Here is a 20,707-nt window from a genome sequence, read left to right as displayed (position 1 = left end):
TGTTTAGCACTTATTTTCAATGAGTCGACTCTCAGTTGGATCCTGGGGAACTGCTACAGTCAATATAAATCCATACATATCGATGGTAATGCTATGTCCATTAGCACCTAGAAGCTCCAAGCAGGACTAAGAACCCTTTCCGTGATAGATTCAAAGCAGATACACAGTGGGAATGTTTCTCTCTTCAAAACTAAACCAGCAAGGCACTTTAAACACATATTTGGTTATTAGCATGTGAATACTTATAATCATAACCAGCCGTTTAAAATTAAGTCCTACACTAAAAGTCTAATTGACAGAGGTCAAAAGCAGCGAGAAAACAGGGAAAATGGCAGTGCCTGGAAGCTCCCCTGACCTCCGAATAAAAGTGGAGAATTTACAGATGGTGTGCAGGAGAAACATCAAGTGTAGCTGCTTTGTGAATACAAAGGGATTTGGGTGAAACCAAATAGAGGTCAGATGTCTGAGACAGCAGGTAATGTAGTAACAAAGGCTTTGCCTCCTCGGTCACAGTATCAAAGACTCATGCTATGTATTATTTGTGCTGTGCAGTACATGTGTAATGTGTAGCACTGAACGGTGGTGCTCTCTGCCTGCAGGTGCTAACAGAGCTTCTGAGATGCAACTTGACAAGGGATAACATGCAGGAACATGGAAGTGGATGTGAGAAAACAAGGGGGCTTCAATACGACTAGTCTAAGAAAATCTTGTTAGTGGTGCTTAGTTGTTTTGCTGCTGTATTTTATTTAATTGTATATGCTGATAAAAGAACAAAGGTCAGATTGGAGGGCACAAAGAAATGCTAACGCAAACCAGCAAGTTTGAAAGAGGAAAATGAGGATTCATTACAGGGGTATTCCATATGAAGCTGTGCAAAAGGTAGAGAGACACTGCTAATGTGAGTTCAGAGTACATAAGCCCTATAGCAAACACTTAACTTGATCAAATGGGCAAGATTTACTGCTCTAAGTCTCGAACAACCCTGGACATTGTCCCGTGGTTTCCCGTACAAACTCTTCCCTTCACTGGTGCACAATCCCAGTCCTTTCACTTAATTAAAAGTAACTCATTTCTGCTTTTTCAGGTGTAATCAGGCACCAGGTTCTTATTTCTTTTTCACTCTTTCTATTCTTTTCAGACTTCCTATTCTTCCAGTTTTGAATCCTTTTTATTTCTTTTCTCTACTTTGATCACTGCTTGTTCCTTATTTTTCTGTACTTCTTAATCACCTTTTATCCATCCCTTTCAGTTTAGTCTTTCTCTCTTTCCCTATCATCCATTCATTCATCCATTCTCTCCTTGCCTCTTCCTCAAATTTATTTATTCATTTATTCTATGTGTTACCCCCAGCGAGTCTGAGCCAAATAGATGCAAATCAACTACAGATAAAAGTAATCAAAAACAATCCAGCCACAAATCAGTTACAGATTCAAATGCATGTATTTATCAGTTGAAGTTCATATCCATTCATTCTTTCAAAAGAAGACTAAATCCAGCAGGGAGAAAGAAACAAGTGTCTGTGTGAACCCGAGAAGAACTGCAGCAGGCAGTTCAAGGAAAACCAAGCCAGCTTTATGTATGAATTAATATAACAGAAGGGCAACAGTTGTCTAAGAAATAGGATACAGGGTTACAGAACAGCTCAAACATAATCGGACTCTGACAGAGCAGATCTAGGGAAAGTTTTTCCTTTTCTTTCACTCCCTATTGAAAAAAAAAAAAAAAAAGACAAAACAAATTGTGGGAACTATGGGAAAAAGACAAAATAAAGCCAAACAGCCATCGAGCAGGAAAGGTTCAAGCTTGCTGCTAATCTATAGATTAGATATCAGAGAATATGTCTAGTCCACAAGCAAAGGTAAGAATAACAAAGTCAGTTTGGACACTTAGCAGTCCTGAACCAACTGGAGATCACTGACAGGCCGTACGGGGACCAATCTGTTGAGGACTGAGCCTGCTGGAAATTTCTGTGTGAGCCTTTGGGGAAGACTTTTCAAACAGAATCCTTACCCTGACAAGAGCGGTAAATCTCTACCTCAAACATAGCTCTCAACCTTCTGTTGAGGTCCAAAGAGTGAATTGCAAGAACTAAACTGTATGAAGTACATGCACAACACTGTGTCCAAGAATCTGTACCATCTTACACCTGTTCAGTGGTCACTGAGAAATGTGTTGGAAGCCATGGTTCCTCCTTACAGGACAGTCATCTACCACCTTTTTGACAATGCCTGCAAAGCAAACAATGTCTAAATAAGCATGGGGAATGAATTTCCCTATGCCAGAGCCCAGGAAAAAGCCGTATTTTTAGGTGATAAATGGAATATATGGAATCTCAAATGCATGCCTTACTCTCAGTTCAGGGACAGATACACCTCAAGAGAGTGAAGCACTCAGTATAGCATGGAGTAATCTGGAAGGAGTGGTGGAAGGAAACCTATAAAGCCTTCATTCGTGCTCTGTACAAACTTATGTCCTCCTGCTATCAGATCCAACATCTCACCTCTATTTAATTCATTTTGAGAATTAAAAACAAACATTAAGTAAAATCTTACAGAGGTCCCTTGTTAGAGTACCATCTTAAAAAGTCCCTTCCTGCAACACAAACCAACTATTCCACTGAAAAGCAACATCAGGTGCAGCTCTAAAGTGAAAAACATGTAGCTTCTGAAATTGCAAGGGTCTGAATCCTATTATAGCACTAAGATTGGTCCTATATTCATCCTTTCCCCCCCCTTTAAAAAAATGGACAGAAATATACAACATGCATCACATTTCTTGGACTGTCAATATTTTTGAGCTCTGACATTATTGAACTTGTCTATTCATGTTTAGTAGTTTTAGGACATGATGACCTTTAGCATGTACCCAAGGAAAGGGCAATGGTGTGACCAAGTGCTGTGAATCCAGACAGCTAAATGACAACAATTTATGCATTCATTTTATAGACAAATTGAACTCAAACAAAAGAACATTTCTACCCATGCTTCTCCAATATAATTTCAGATTTTGAAACAGTGTATGAGTTGGTCTCTGTTGAAATATCCAACCATCATCTAAAATGCAGCCTTACACTTTTCACAGTAATGAAACCAAGACTTCAAGAAATGCGATGAAAATGATGTTATTACGTATCACTGCTGTAATACACTGTTCTTGCGCCTCTTAATTTGTATCCCAAAGAGAGACTCCTGAAGCCACTTCCACTACCTTCTGCTGACTTAAAGGCTTAATCTCAAATTCTGCCCTCAAGGAAAGCATTTTGGCTGTGCTACAGCTCATACAGGATGTTCAATCTATAGTGTCTTGACTGGTTTATTGTGACCAAGGCATTCAGTGGAAATCAGTGAAGCAGTACCGCTTCAGACAAGTTTATTTTTGCTACACATAACAGATAAAATAAGGGTAATATTCTGCATTTAGTAAGATAGATAATACTTCCTCAAGAAGGCAGAATTGTGCTTCTGAAAAAGCAATTAAAAAGTAACATCTATTGTTTGTTTATAACTAAATAACTATGTTTCAGCTTCCCTGCTCATGTGCAATATTGCATGCCTTGTTAATGTTTTCTCATTAACCTCTTATGAAAATCTGTATGGAAGGAAAGTCAGAACAAAAGCATAATATGATACATTTTAAATTGAGCAGGAGGTATGGTTATTTTTATAATGTTGCCCCCTCCGTTCTTAAGCTATTAAACAAAAAATCCCCATTCTCCCTAGGTCACCACCTGAACCATTTATAATTCTTCCAATATATTAAGCAGAAATATGCAGCTGAACTCTCCAAATGGACTAGCTCTTACAGCTCTTGGCTTGATGACTCTGTAGTACATCAATAGCAAAGCCTTAAGGTTAGACCGGCTTTGAAAACTTTCCCCTTGGGCATTGTTGTTACATGTTAACAACGCTCATTACTGCTTTGAGGGTACACTAAAAATGAATTCTTGTTCTATTAATAGAGAAAATGAGAATGAGATTTAATAGCAATTTTAAAAAGGGTTGAACAAAGTGTTAGCAATTACATAGGCAGAGACAGTTGATTCAAGCACCTATAGGCATTTGGATTACAGTATTATCTCTTATTAAAATATTTTTATTAGTGAACAGTAGAGATTAAGAGCTGTTATTAAAAAAATACAACCACAGAGAAATAGAGACAGGTAGTACAGGAAACTGAATCAGTTACTGCAATAAATTTGTTTCTGATATAAGCTAGTTTTTCAGTGGAGTTACCAGTGATGAATTTACAAACCACTGTGCTTAGATGTTTGAACTGTTGACTGATCCAACACTTCGATTTCTTTGTCATTCTGAGACCCATCATTAAAAATATACACATGAATGGCCCTGTTCTTTGATTTTTGCATAATCTGGAGGAAAAAAATGGTACAAATTGAGATTCTCTCATTCAGAATACATGAATTTCATTTTCTTTACCTCAAATTTTATGCTTGTATAAGGCATGCAAAATGTTTGATTATGGCAGAAAGAATTAATTTTGGATCTGTTCAGGTGGGGTTTTTATTTAAAAAAAAAAAAGGTCACAAGGAATTAGAAAGAAAAAAAGAATTCACTTAAACATTTGACATACAACCTACTGTAAGACAGGTTTTTAAAAGCAGTGGCAACATAGGACAAAACATAACTATAGAAATTAGAATTAAATCAGTGATTGGTAGCAATGCTTTCTAGATCTTCAGTGAAAACAAGTTCTTCATTTAGCTCTTCATTATATATCTGAAAGGTACAAATGGCAAATTTTCACTTTTCCTGTGTCTGAGTTTCCTTCAAATATTGTTACTCAAACATTTCAAAGGGACATTATAATTTGTACATTCAAAACTTCAGCAAAGGCTTTAAAGTGCCATTTGTTTGCACCAACTAGGAGCTTTTCAGAAAAGAGAGATAATATGTGAACACAAATTCAAACAGCTCCTTTAAAACCTTGCCCAAAGAACCCATTGCAAGCTGAATTTTACTCAGCTTCAGTGCTTGAGTTTGCTAGCTTTCACTTTGAGCTTATTTCAGATAAGAACAATATAGCTCAAGATCCTGAGATTCACTTAATTTTGGTTTACTTTGGTTTGCTTTTATTCTTCAGAATTTTGAACAGAGTTGGAAAATTATTACTGCACCTACCGTCTGTCTTTATCCCACCCATTTCCTAAAAGAAGTTGCCCTGGCTCCCAGTGCTGAAGTATGCGTATGTCCCACAGAGACTCCTTCTGGCAGGGGACCTTGCCTGAACTAGTGTTTCTTTCATGCACCAAGTAAAAAATAGCAAGCTGGATGAATTCGCCCCAAAATTATGGACCACACAGAGACTAGAGAAGATACACTAAATGCTGAAAACCTGCACTGTTTTCGCCTGTGGCCACAGAAACCAGCTAACTTCCTTTGAAAACTCCCATCCCAGCTTTCCTCTGCATTTAGCCTAAAGGAGGAAGACAGGTAAGAAAATCATGAATCAAGGAACAATAACAAATATTTGAAAGTTAAGACTGAGCAAATTAACAGATATGTAATATGCTGCTTTTAATCAGAGAGCATTGGTAACACTCAGAGGAACTGCCTAGAGAAATGGAGGATTTTGACTCTTGGTGTTTCAGTCAATATCAGATGTGTTTCTGGAAGATGAACTTTGAACAAAGACTTTGTTATGCCAAATAATATTTCACATCTTGTTTTCTCAGACTAGACAATCCAATAGTCTCTCTAGCCTTAAAAAAACCTGAGATTGAGAAAGAAACATTTAGAAAAACAAGTTCTCCTCAGAAAAAACTGTGAAACATTCACAAACAGAACAAGGCTTCATTTATATACTTCGTGCATGCAAGTTACAAGCACAGCCTTGTAACCACCATCTCTCTCGTATTAGAAAAACATCACTTTTAGAATCAGTAACCACAAGTCTTCATAAAATATGATTCTGGTAGCTGATCTCTAGAGTTCCAGGTCCACGGCCCTTATTCCTGAGAATAATCCTACTGTCATCAATAGGGTCGCTTTGCCCATGCCAGGCTGAATGCACTAGTTCTTTTCTCATTTGGAACTTTCAGGGTATGATCAACTGGGGATCCTTGGCATCCAGAAACAAGGCTGGAGTCCAGGCCACTGAAATCTGAATGAGCTTTAAGTCTGTATTTGAAGTAATAAAGTCTTCTATCATCACTGCAGTACATTTAAAACAATGCTTGCTTTGCTTGTATAACAGTGGATAAAGTGAAAAATGTACGTACAATTTACGGTAGCTCTGAGTTTCATAAGAAACTAATGGAATTTCAATAGGTGGGACAATCATTTTAGCTAAATACAGCTCAATTTGTATTTATAGTAGCTTCTATGGGAAAGACATTAACCGTAAACACTGTACAAATGTTAAGAAATCCAGTTTTCCTTGAAAAGTAGTCTTCAATTCTGTCAATGGATAACAGCTGCTCAAATTGTAGCAAGGTGAGAATCAGCACTCATGACATCAACTGACCGCTCCTGGCGACACAGGAAGACTGTAGGAAACTCCTGATTAGAGCCTAGACCTCATGGCTCCTTTGTCCCATGTCTTAACAAGAAGACAATCCTTCTACAGGATGTAACTGTAGGAACTTATCAATAGACACTTCCTATCAGAGGCTAATAAGATCTGTTAGTTTCTGTGATAAAAAATCATTGTAAACTGTGTGTTTAAGATTGCCTGCTCTTTACAAATGAAGAGTTTTTAACTGGAAAACTGCCCAAGTGGCCTACATATTCATACATACCATGTTCACACCATATGACAGTAATTGAAATAGAGTGACTATATGGAATGCATATTGGAGAGGAAACTTGGTAATGTCTTCTGGAAAAAGCTTGTTGGATGAAATGTTGCAGATGAACACTGTCCCCTTCATGGAAAGTAATTAATATTGTACGTATTAAAAAAATAATCTAGCAACAATTTATTCTGTTGTGCAAAACCAGAATACAATGTATTCTTGCTGCCATTACTATTACCTATTTTTAAGCCAACAGAAATTCTTTTCTTAGAAAAAAAGATAAAAGAATTTCTTTAAAGTAAGGACATCCTTAAGGAGAATACAGTAAAATGGGCAGTGGTAACGTGGAAGACCAACAAACAACAGGGATGCGTAACTTAAGAAGGGGCATTTGTTTTGTAAACTGCATTCCCTTTATCACTGACTGTTCTGTAATGAAGAATAGAGCTGAGTTCTGTAATGAAGATGAAGTGTTTGTATGAAGGTTCCACATGGTGACTTCTGTCCCAGTACAGCTTTTCCAAATTAGAAGCTTGAAGTCAGTAAAGTGGCACACCACTGCCTATTTGTTTACCACAAGTATGTTTCCCAAGAGCTTATTTTTTGATATATCCAGATTTTTGGCAACTAGCTCAGAGCACCTGACTCCAGTAAGTGTAATTTCCCATTTGAGAGAACAAAATTCTCTGAGTGGCCATTTGACAAAATACTTATTTCACATCACATTGCTTTACTTGACTGGTACTGTATATAATCATTCATTGTTATCCATTAAGTGGCTAGAGTAGTTAATAAAGAAATACTGCTAGCAGAATTACTGTAAAGAAGGTTCTATATATTTCACATTGCTGAGCAATAATTAAGGCATTTCACTATTTTATACACATCTCCTTAAGCAACTCTTTCTCCAGTTTTTATTTATAGATTTTCTGTTTGCATTTTAAGTTGTTGTATTCAACAGGGAATTAAGTCAAGAAAACTCTTTGCCTGCTTTAGGACTGATATTGAATTAATGACTTCAAATCTGAATACTCTGTTTCTCCTGAAGTTAACTGCAGAGCTCATAGTAGAAAGATTAAGGTCAACTGCATTTCTTATTTTGAGAACATGGATTTGCTCACTTGAATGCTGATATGGTATCAGGTTCCTGTATCTCGATGACTGTAAGAATCCTTGGTGACTTGTCCCTCCTCTTCTTCAGGAATAAAGCAATGAAATAGGTATTTTGTAGTCCATGTGGACTACAGCACTCACCCCTGCTCTAGAAACTGTTTTGTGACAAGCTGTGATAAGAACGAGTCTTAAAATACTGAAGTCCTTCCCTAAAGGTAGCAGAAGGATGATAATCACCTACCAGAAGCAACAGTGTCATATTACCAAATTATAGTGTGTAAGAAGGGACAAGAAATAAATTAAACAATAAAATAAGTTGAAAAAAAATTCACTTGGATATTTTTCGCAGTATATTTCCTAACGCTCCCCCATGGTTATGTCTTCATTTGTTAATTATGATATCAAATAGTGAAATGAGAAACACATTCTTTCTAGTCTGTTTCCCTCTTGACATTAAGAATATTTCTGAACCTGGAGTATTGTATCTGTTGTCCTTGGAAGTATAATTTAACATTGTTCCTCCGTTATCTGATGTGTACAGGAGCTCAGTGACATCTACTCAGCTCATTCAAAAGCTTAATTTGCTCTTTGAACTGAGTTGTATTATGTGGTCAAAGGGTCTGCATAAAGGTGCAGGAGACAGACAGTGACAAACTCTTAGGCCATCATAAGCAACTTTCAACAGAGCTCACCTTCACAGGCTTAGAGAACCACAGCTACTCTCTTCCAGTTTGGGTAGCAAGGAAAGAATGTGATGTTTGGGCCTTAAAGGGGAACTAAGGACCGCATCTGAGCTGCTTCCCTTGTGCCAAGCCTCCCTGAAAAGAACACGTAAAGGAGGAAGTATGGGTAGAAGAAGAATATTGAAAGGGAGGGACCAGTGATGGGCAGACCTTCTGAGTTGCAGAAGAAAACGTACTTATTTTGAGAGCTAAACTAAAACAAATTGACTCCTAGAATAGTTCTGAAGAGATTTTTTTTTTCCCCCCTTCCCTTTTTCCTTAGCAGGGAGAACTAATAGGATGTGACACGGCAACTTTATTCAGCTGCAGCAGCTATTTTATTTTATTTTATTTTATTTTTAGAGGTGGAGAAAGTAGAGCAACGTTATTATTTTGGGGGAGAAGAATGTCGGTCCTGCAGTGCTAGCTCTCCAGTTTAAGGGTTTCTGTATTGCAGAAAACTTTCAAATAAGTTCTGTCAGAGTTCAACAGCAAGCCATTTATCTCATGTAATTTTTGTTCATGCTCATTGCCTTACATGCTCATTATCCAAGTCCTCCAGAAAGATAACAAGTCCTACTTCATCCTACGGGATCCCGTTGTGAAGTCATGGGATCAATACAGGGCACCAGTTCTCCTTCCCAGCAGCACACTATGATCCCTTTCCATAAGAGCAGAATACACGACAAGAACTGTGGAAAGCTCCAGCTCACATGTACTTTTCCTTTGACTTTAACCCACATGGAATCTCCTCTTCTAAAACAGAACGTTTGTGGTCTAGGTATTACTAAAGACAAAGAAAAGGTCAATCAAACGTACTAGACCCGTAGAGAAACTATAATTCCAACCAGGGACATAGAAATTGGCCCAACTTTGATCTAGAATATTTTCAGCCTTGCTGAATCAGAGTAAATCTGATTTGTGTTCCAAACCAGAAACAAGCCAAGTTTTGCTCTGGTCAGACTCCTCCTAATGTTCTCAAAAGTGAGTCCTATCCACTTTAAACTCACAGAAGTGCCTAACTTCAAACTAGCCCTAAGCTGGATAATTTAGATACTTAGAAAAACAAATGCATCTTTGTTGAACTGGGATGCTTGAGGTTAGAAGATGACAGGCTACAAAGAGTTTGTGGAGGAGAGTGCCATTATTTGTTAACAAAATTGCTGAGAAGAGCTGAGAAAGTAGAAAAGCACTCAATTAATTTCATTATTTTGGAGTTTGCTACATTATACAAAAGTCCCCTTTAACCAAATGAAGTAGCAGAAACAACTCAATAGCTGTTCAATCCTTTTTACTCTTTGATTTTACGATAAAAATGGGTGTGGTCTGCAAAACGCCCTCTCCAATGGAGCCCATAAAACTCCAGAGAGCCCAAAACCTCTGTGAAGCTTTGGCAAACTTCTCAGGAAATAACATAAGAAGCTGTTTTCTGGTTCATCTCATTATTTCCATGCTTACACTGATGTAATGGGAAGAGTGACACTTTGCATATTCCATTAGGACATGTAGAGAAGTTTAATTCTTAATTCTTAGAGACTTTGTTCCCCCAAAAGTGGTCTCTGAAAACATCTGAAATCCCTCAGGATTCAGTTTCTGACTCTCACTGCAATGAAACCGCAAACGCTAAGGTTCAATGACACTGCATGGTCAGACTTCAGCCCACGCGTGAAAAGCCTTAAATCTAGCCTGAAACTCATGCCAATATGCCTCTTCTGGCACATGTTGTACTCGCGGTTTAAGAAGCTGTAGGCACAATAACATGATTGAAGGTCAAAGGGAATTACATCTTTATGTTCCTCACATGCTATGCATCACTCAAGCACAAGAAGAGGTTATACAACAAACTGTGGAACTATATATTCAGCTAAGAGGAATACGGTGGCTGCTTCCAGTTCTATCAATCCATATGGATAACAAAGAGCTGCTGGAGCCTCATGTTCCCACATCAAGTGTGAGCTTTCTTTCTACTTCTTAGTATCAAACTGACAAAGGAAAACACAAACTTCTCCATATTTCTCCACTGCCACCCATCCATCCCGATGAAAGCTGTTCAGTCCCAGACTTTTCCAGCTTACATGGGCCACCCTATGGAAGTGTCCTCTCTCTCTCCTTTAACTCTACAGCATTTTGCTCGTAAGACTAGATGAAAATCATCTAGTAAATCACAGAATCACAGAATAGTTTGAGTTGGAAGGGACCACCAAAGGCCATCTAGTCCAACCCCCGTGCCCTGGGCTGGGACACCTTCAACTAGATCAGGCTGCTCAGAGCCCCATCCGACCTGACCTTGAATGCTTCCAGGGATGGTGCATCTACCACCTCTCTGGGCAACCTGTTCCAGTTTCACCACTCTCATTGGAAAAAATTTCTTCTGTATATCTAGTCTAAACCTACCCTCTTTTAGTTTAAAGCCATTACCCCTTGTCCTACCACAACAAGGCCTGCCAAAAAGTTTGTCCCCATCTTTCTTATAAGCCCCCTTTAAGTACTGAAAGGCCGCAATCAGGTCTCCCCAGAGTCTTCTCTTCTCCAGGCTGAACAACCCCAACTCTCTCAGCCTGTCTTCATAGGAGAGGTGCTCCAGCCCTCTGACCGCATTTGTGGAAATGCATCTTTCCGAACTCCTGTATTTTTAGGCAAAAAGTATCCATTCATTGGCCACAGGGCTGTAACCTCTAACGCATCTCTTCAAGGATTCTACACATCCACATATTCTACAACCAGTGACGTGCACTGTATTAACTAGTAACAAGTTCTATAATCCATGAGTACATCTGATCCATCCCTGACTACTTATTAAAATTGATTTTCACAATTTTTTTGAGGCTCGAGTAACTTTTTCTTAAAAAACAGACATAAAAAGTGTAGACTTCTCAGTGAAAACAGTGCTTTTGGAAATTTGTCCCCTTCTCACCAATTTTTACCATGGAATTTTTTATAACATAAAGGTGGATCTGCTTGTCCAAAAATGATTAAATAGCAAAATTACTGTGCGTGCTTAGGAGACATTTTTCAGTTGTTAATAATGTGCCTGGGTTACAAAAAGAGCTAATCCATATTTTAAAATGTTCAGCTGGAAATTTGGATTAGGAAGGAAAAAACAGCAATTTTTATATTTTAGAAAGCAGTACCGAAACACTAAACTCTTTTCAATTCAAAACATCAGCCAAAATTGATGTAAAATCAAATTTTAAATTGCTTCTGGCTGAGTAGCTGTCTATAAAGCAGAAGGGGTGGGAGTACCAAAGAGTTTGCAATGGAAATACCGAGAAGCTCTTAACGGTAGTCACTCTAACAAGAACTGCTATCATGAAGTAATAACATTATCCAGAAATCTTTGTTCATTACCTCATTCCTAATGCCATCTCATTTCACTTGAGTTACTTGGGTCTGATGATGGGGTTAACGAGCGAGGAGGTGTTTGAGTGGGTGTGAATTAGGGGCGCTGCTAAAATATAGTTTAATATAGTCTGTGTTTAATATAGTCTGAAGCTCTGTAATTTTTTTTCAGGTAAAATACACATTCCAAGGCTAACGCTGACTTTGGCAGAGCACAGATAATATCTAGACACAGTCATATTACACAGAGTATTACAGAAGGACTCATGCTTCTATTCCTTTTCTACTTCCATCATTCTACCCGCAAGTCTAACATAGCAGGAATGCTAACGCTTTGATGTCCTGCATTCAGAAGTTTTCCTCAAAAAATTGGATATTTACAGTGACCATGACAGAAAGCATTGCTGATAGCTTCTCTCCCCCCATCCCTGTACTCCACAAGCCATCTTCACATACTGCACAGCAATCCATTACAATATGTTCTAACATCTGCCTCCTCATATGATGTACGACCTATTTGATTGACCCTTTTTATGCTGCTCCAAGTCTGGCTGTTCATTACAGTGGGAGGGTGAACAGTACTCATTGCTTCTTCAGTTAGCGACTGGTAAATATATCTCCATTTTGGGAAAGACTGGGAATGTCAAGCAGGGAACTTCCTCGCTTCTCTCCACATAGCAACAATCCATTCCATACAGTGCCTTCCTTTATCGCTAATTACGTGTCACATTTCAATCCAGAATAGGGAAGGTCTCTTGTGGGCCCTCCCATCTATCGTTAATATAATAAACATCTCTGACAATTAAATTTTTCCATGACAAGTATTAACATTACCCAGTGTTTGTGACTCCAGCGTGGGAAGCATGAATAATGCAAGAAACAGTACAGTCCTCCATTACGCAGGGACACATCTTGTTTTTGCCAAAGTCAGCAACTGTAAAATATCTCTCAACTTCTCTAGTTAATATCATGGCATAATTCAGGCTATGATCAAAGTGATCATATTCACAATAAAAGGAACATCTAAGGTGACATAAAAACACTTCCCAATATCGCAGCATTAAATACAATCCTTATTCTCACCACCTATCTTTCCATCATATGTTTAACAACATTGACATACTTCAGGATCACTGTTGATTATCCAAAGTCATCTGGCATGAAATGGAATCAATGTGGCTATGAAAATGTAGGGAAGCAATGCACTGACCAGCACAACAGATCATCTCCTCTTCCCAGGGACGGGAAACTCAACTAACACAGGGAAGCTACACATATTTGGCGGTTAAAAAGTTGTCTGCACTGACTCCAGCTCAGTGTCCTTCACAAATTCCAACCACTACAGAAATACAAACTCTTGAGGCTCCGTGTCCCAACAGCAATCACAGAAATATTCTGACTTTACTGTCCACTGTTACTTGCTTACTAACTGGACTGGGCAAATGAAGAAGGAAAGTAAACAACAGTAGAAAAGTGACACAAAGTGGGGATAAGTGAGAAATCCACCTGACTAGGTTTGAGCTAATCACCCTGAGGTCCCTTTATAAAAACTAGAATGGAATCTGCAACTTCAGGCCAGATGAATTATATGCATTAGGCACCCATGGCTAAAGATGATTCTCATTGCATCATCCTGAATACAAACCAGGAAGAAACCTAGCTAGTCTGTGCTCAGCACGTCTATGTAATTTTTAAAATTTTGTGTTAGGAGTTGAATTTTTTTTAAGTGAAATATGTGTGTCCTCTCTGAAGTTGATGAACCATACACATTTCCTTTTTTCATGTTACACAAGTAAGATGGAAAGTGACTTTGTCTTCCCCAAATCTGTACAACTGGCAAGGCATACAGCTACACTTTCAGCACAGAACATGTGGGAAAGGGCATATAACTCCCCCAAAGTTGCCTGTAAATTACTTAGGATTTGTGTAGAGAACATATATGTTAACATAAAGTAGAGTGTGAACCCAAGGAAAATGAAGACAAACACTGACAGCTGGCCAATCTTGCCCTTCTTTACTGTGTTTGCCTCAAATATAGTATGTTTGTAAGAATGTGTGAAATACTTCTGAAAATAACAGTTATACTCCATTTAGTTTTAACAAGCAAAGGAACATACAATTTGCAATCCTCTTCAGAAGGATCCGATTTACTAAAATTCACGGAGAGACGTCAGCAAATTCCCAGGAGGAGTTAGATACCTAACTTATTCAATATTTTGCAGATTTTGGAACATGGGTGTTACATTCTGATTTTTTTCTCATATGTCCAAGGTTACACTGATTTTATGTAATTATTTCTTTGTAAATTTTATCTTCAATTTAATGTTCCAAGAAGAGTCAAACCAATGCTTATGCTGCACATGGTATCTTTCTTCCAACAGTGGGGTGTTTCCATACCTCAGAAGGGCACTGACCACCAACTACAATTTCTTTTTCCAAGCAAGACAGGATGTAGAGGAGGGAATCTTTGCTGCCTGCATCCCAGCGGTGACTGGCAGACAGTCTCTCTCATCCCCCTCTTAGAGAATTTTGAGAAGGAGATTCACACCATTAGGATACAACGGACATATGCTGCACGGCTCATCCCCAATTAAGTAAGACCAATTATGGTAAGTTAGATCTTTGTCCTTCAAATATACTTCTGTTTTGCAACTCTGAGCCCTGTCCCCAGTATTTAATGTACCGCAAGCATAGGAAGGATCCACTGGAGCTTCCCATTGCAGAAGTAAGAACTATGACTGGAAGATAAGAGTCATCCTTAAAGGCCTTTTGCTTCAATTCATTGTTTAGGAGGATTATACCAATTTTAATGAGCTTAGGATAAGTAACGTCCCAGAGGACGTACATCACAGATTTTCTTGTAAGACTGAAAATATCTTACCTTCCAGTATTGTTTATAATTAGTGTCATTGTCCAAATTATTTCCCTTAGAATCACTGCTCATATAGATGACACCTATCGGTGTCATCACTGACAGCTTTTTAGACTTATGACCCTTGTTGAAAATTAGGCATTGTATAAACTGTAAATTGTTTTGACTAACCAGACTGACAACAAGTATAAAATGTTTGGGGACAGTATGATGTGTACTAGCAGCATTACATGGCTTTTGCAGACATGGGGGGAATCACTTGTTTTTAGACTTCCACAGTTAACTGTAACCTCTTTAAATTGAATTGCCATTTCCGCAGTAGCAGAAACAAGCAACCCCGAAGATGGTATCTATTCTCATCGGCCTAGAGGAAATCTAGGAAGTTGTCAGAGGTATTATCCTTCCTCCCTCTCCTCTCTCTCCCTCCTGATTGTCTTCCATATTCTGATGCTGTTTATGAGCTCAGCTGTCATTCTTTGCACCAGGCAAAGATAGATGGGACACACCAACTCCAACCTAAATGACCTTTGGATGTGACAAGATTTTTAGGTCAGTCCTGCTAAATGGAAGCCTTGGTGTATCGAGGCTCGCCTCAGGGTGAAATTTCTAGTGAATTTATTATCTCCCAATGCCCTTTGGACTGCTTCCCACCATCAAACACCATGGCAGCACTCAGAACAGGAAGAAATACATTAACTGGAATCTGATCGTTTTAAAAGGTTACAGCTGCCCAAATATAATTTAATTTCATACTTGCCCTTTGAGGGTTTGGTGTATATTTTCATTTTATGACTGCAAATGATAAAGCTCTTAAGATTCCAGGCAATAAAAAGGGAAAGGGGGGAGAAAGTATTTTAAGGGTTAGAAGTCTATTCAGTTCATAGTCAATGAGCAAAGTGACAAATCAGCTTTTTTTTAATCTAACATTTCCTCTTTTTTTTTTGAAATACTCATTCCTTTCTACACTTGATCACGAACAATACCTTTTAGTGAAATCAAACCTGTAATGCCACCCAGTGTGATACAAAAGAAACATTTGATGTGCAAGAACCTACCTATCCTACATCCATTAAGGACACGATTCTGAGCAGCAGTTACTGTGAAGTGAAATGAAGTTATCTGAATAAACTGATGCGATGCAAAAAGAAAAAAAAAAATTAAAAAATAACACTTTGAGTTTTAACAGGGTAGGCCATGATTCATTTTAGAATCTCTTCTTTAACTTTTTCTGTCTGAGCTCAGATCACGTGTACAAGTTCATCTACTCATGTTAACAACGTATGATAAAAATCAGGGTACCCAACACTGCTTTTGGGGCAGTATTCAGTTTGGTTAGAGTCCCACACCTGTGCAAAAATGAAATTCTAATGCACAAGTATATGGGATATGACATCCTGGTACACAACACAAAATGCTGGGAAATTATGCTCATTCTCTCTTTTTCCCACTTGAGGTGAAAGCAAGCACTAAGCACTGAAACACAAGCTACCACACAAACATGAGCTTAACCAGCTTGGACTAGAGGTAGGAAATGCTGAGTACTCATGTCTTTCACTCTATCCAATGAAAACTGAGTTACCGAATGAATGCCATCTCACTGTCAAGCATTCTGATATCATTTTGGTGACTGTTTCCTTTCCACAAAACTAATCACAGGAAAAATAAAACAGCTGTGGAAAGGAGGAAGGATTAAGTGTGAATGTTGCATATCCTAATTTCAAAGCCACCGTAAGAAATTAATTATTGCTGGGCTCCCAAATCCCTTCAGGCCTCTTTAAAAATCTCATCCAAACAAACATTGATATATACCGTTCGAATTACTTTCGCCACCAGTATATCAGACCAGTGTCTACCAAGAAGCAAGGCTGCCATGAGAATGGGAATAGGATAAGCAGGGTTCACTGGACTAAAAGGAACTATATTCCAAAGCAGCTATTGGTGACACAGCAGGATGGTGAGTTAAATGTAAGCTATACATACATAGCATACTGCTTACCCTAAACATCAATAAGCCCCAAGTTTGTAAAGTAAATATTGGAATACTGAACAAATACCAATGTAGAACTACTGTGCAGAAAGTAAGAGATATTTAAGGACAGTTTAACTTACTAAAAAATGTAGCACATCTACTAGTGTTTCTATTGTGAACTTTCTAATTTTCAGTTCAGAGTTTAATGGTAAAATCAACATCAGATATAAAGTAGGACTTCAGCCACGTTCTTTTGCCAAATTCAGCTAGATCCATTTGGTTCCCTTAATGAAATAAATATGCTGCTGTATTCTATGGTAATGGCCCAAAACACTTTAATAACACTATCACAAGCTGTAATGTTTTGGTGCATTAACAGAGAACACACTGTTATAATTTGTAAAGAGTGTTTTGAGCCATGAAAGGGAAAAGAAAAACTAGAAAAAGAAAAGGCTTTGTTGCCAGATGCTGTTTTCACACTCCAACGTGGAGAGAAGTGTAACCTGCAGAGCGGACACGTCACCTTCAGGAGAGCACAGCGGCCAACGCTGCTGGCCTTGCTGCCCAGGTGTGCTGGGGGACGGCTGGCCTTCCCCAGCACGGCACCCCTGGGGAGGCACGCAGGGACGCTGCTTTTCAGGCCCCTAAGTGCATCAGGCGGGGGGACGGGTACCACCCTGGCGGCACCCCATGGCTCTGAGCCTCATTCCCTTGCACACAAACTGGCAGTCCCTTTGGAAGAAACAGACACTGTACCTATAGGAAGAAGCTGAAAAAAGCCACTCTGCAGCAGTCCCCAAAGACAATTTGACTCCCTTGATATGCCACAAACAGACTGTCCCTGTCAGCTGCCTCTGGTGCAGTGTGTGGCACAGCTGTGGTTACCAAACCAAAGTAAAGCTGACAATATGGCTACAGGATTCTGCTGTAACACAGATTTTAAATAGAGAGAGCAATCACACTAAACAGCAAGATGTAGAGCTGCAGATATAACTGGAAAACACTTTTTAAAAATCTCAATTTCTAGTAATGTGAGAGTATTTGAAACTTTCTTATCGCTTTCCTGTTGTATTGATAATCACAGGATACTGATTTTAAAGCTTCTCCTAGCTTAAAATCATACCGACTTTTTAAAATGCCTTCCTTTCTTGTATACATGTTTTTTATTTTGCTTTTGTTTGATTTATATGTTTGTCCATTAGGGAAAGACAACTCGAGCAGTAGCTTGCTGACAGCCCTGCTCTCTGAAATCCTAGAGTTTGTCAGTCTCCGAGACAACTTAACAAACTTGTTGTAGGTTTCTGGTTGGGTAAGTTATCTGTGATGTGATCAGTCTCTATGGCAAAGGGGTTAAGGGATGTAAATCCAGGAGTCTGCAATACTTTTCTCCTTAGCTATCTAATGAATGGACAGGAACAGAAACAGACCATTGGTAAAAACAGCAAACACGTTTCTGCAAGTGAAAGGGATGCTTAGAAGGTAGTCTAGGAATTAAGACTGAAACTCAAGAGCCCAGCAGAGCTCACGTGGGCTACAAACATAAAAGCCAGTCTCAAGTACCACTAAGAGCTACAGGTACTGGTGCCTCCCCATTTTCTTGTTCAGATTGATCTTACAAAATCCACTGGAGTGGAAACCATTAAGAACCTCTGAAAGGAGAAAAGGAATATGAGGAAACTGAGCCTAGGTACCACGGAAATAATTGCACTCTGACGTAACCTTAGGAAGAGGCTTACGGTGTCAGACACAACAGAATAATTAAGTTTAACACTCTGAAAGTTACATCTCCAGATACTATGGTATCTTCTATTGAGCTAATTTAAATTCATGACTTTGGAAAGAACACAAACAGAACCAGCACCCTGACCTCAGTGGTTTGTTGTCTAATGCTTAGAACTACAGTCTACAGTAACTAGGTATTTCACAGTTTCAAACCGTGCCTAATATTAGCTTCCATTCATAAAATACGCTAAAATAATCCTGGCTGGTAACAATTAGCCTGGGCAAGGAATCAGACTTAAGAAAGACAGGATGAGAATAAGAGCATGCAAACTTAATGGCTTGCACTGTTCTTGCCGTATGCAATTTATACCACTGGCCAGTGATCCTCTCCCCGTGTACACATTTACTATCCTCATTGTCTATTTCTATCCCATTTCCCATTAGAAAATTACCTAAAACTTTGGAGAATAAAGAACTGTCGTAAACAAGACTGTAGAAAGAAATAAGCCATAAATCGAAATTCTTACATGTTGATATATTATACCAATCGGCACCTAACAACCAGCCACGTCGTATGACCTAGGTACAACAAAGCTAGGGAGATTTCAAGGAAGATTTTGATGTGTTAACTTCTGGGATGCATAATGTAGTACGTTGATTTGTGGACCTAAAGGAGTAAGTGGGTGTCAGTAAGTAGTTAGCTTTGTGTAAGTCAGCTTTTCTCACTGTTGTTATTTGTTATTTGTAGCATTGTTCCGCAAGCTCTGAAACGTGTGCATGTTAGTGATTTGCAGTTTTCCTCTGTGTTTGTCTGTCACGATGTTCTGCTGAAGCACTGTAAATATACACTATTGGCAGAGCTCAGCATGAAGACAATGAATTCCAAAAATATCCCAAAAAACTCACTAGTCTGACTGCAGCTTGCGTGTTCTACAGGAGGTCCATAACCCCCCAGTCTATAGTGTCCGAGCGAGTCCCCCTGACACCAGCCAACCGCATTTGGTGGGGTTCCCCGTCTCCCTGTCCCCCGTGTCCCCCCCTCCATCTCGTTTGCTCAGGATTATACAATCTTATTTGCATGATTATATAATCTTCTTTTCAGCAACATCCCTCTGAAAAGAGCAAACATAATAGGAAAAGCAGTAGTGCAAGCCAACTATTTCAAAACCCAGTGTCTGGAATGTGCAAAGGGCACAAAGTAGAAAAAAAAAATTTAAAAAAATGTTTTTTTGGTTTTGTTACCAGATTTTTTCATACAGACCTCTCCAGGGAGAATTAATTCCAAATGAATGTAAGCCACGAAACACTGCGCTCTGTGAAACACAAACACTTCACAGGTTTGCTCCGTTGCCAACACAGGGAGGGAGATGACGTTTCGGTCATCTCAAGGTGTATGTACAGAGGTGGCTATTTCCTTCTTTCTCAACAGAAGCTACTTCGAGGCAGTGTTAAGACACTTCCCAGATGTTCCCCCCGCCATGGTTGCAGACTCCGGCAGACAGGTGTTGCCATTGCTGCTGTGTTGACACAGGTTTTGTCTTGCAGCTGGTTGAACTCCTAACATTGACACCACCATTCCAACCATCTGAAGTCCCAGTTACATCGCACAGAAGAATAAACAAAGTCTTAGCTGATATATATGCCTCCACTTCTCAAGTTTTCTCTTCTTTCATACACTTAGACTTTGTCCTAGACAGGACGTTGTGTAAGTGAAGACTGTCAGACTGCAATCTGCAAACAGGCTCTTCTGCTGGCTGCTAAAACTACTTATGATGTCAGTTACTTCAGCAATATTCATCTAAAATTAATGCCTTATAAATAATCAAGGAGTAATCTGCTTCCGTCTGTCAGGCTAGCCCCAAAAAGAAAGAAGTGTAACATTTTTGCAAGAGAAAAGAAATTAAGGATGACCTGACCTCACAAGTATGCTTGCCAGACAGTTACGCGCTCTTTCTTGCATGACCTATTTTTCCCTGCTCACACCGCAGAGACGTTTCAAACAAATGGCCAGTAATTTAGACTGCTCGAAACACAGAGGGTTGCCACCCAAACAAGGCAGTTGGGCATCTTAATGGCTTTGTCAGGTTTCCAAAAGTTTTTAGTGACTTGTTATCTCTTTTCAAGTTGAAATGGAGCTCTATTTATCTAGTCCATAAAGGACAATGTCAAATGTCACGTTTTTCCAGAAATTAGTGTACTGGGTGTGAATCACAGCC

General features: G+C 39.0%; 1 protein-coding gene across 5 annotated transcripts in view; it reads right to left on the bottom strand.

Moving 5' to 3' along the window:
• The window catches only part of SOX5 (SRY-box transcription factor 5), a 493,077-nt gene that overhangs the window by 60,750 nt on the left and 411,620 nt on the right, over nt 1–20,707 (bottom strand). The window lies entirely within an intron of this gene.

The sequence above is a fragment of the Numenius arquata genome, chromosome 2, assembly GCF_964106895.1.
Source record: "Numenius arquata chromosome 2, bNumArq3.hap1.1, whole genome shotgun sequence".
NCBI classification, from domain to species: Eukaryota; Metazoa; Chordata; class Aves; order Charadriiformes; family Scolopacidae; genus Numenius; species Numenius arquata.
Note: the sequence above shows the minus strand (reverse complement) of the source record. Positions and strands in the feature narration are given on the sequence as shown.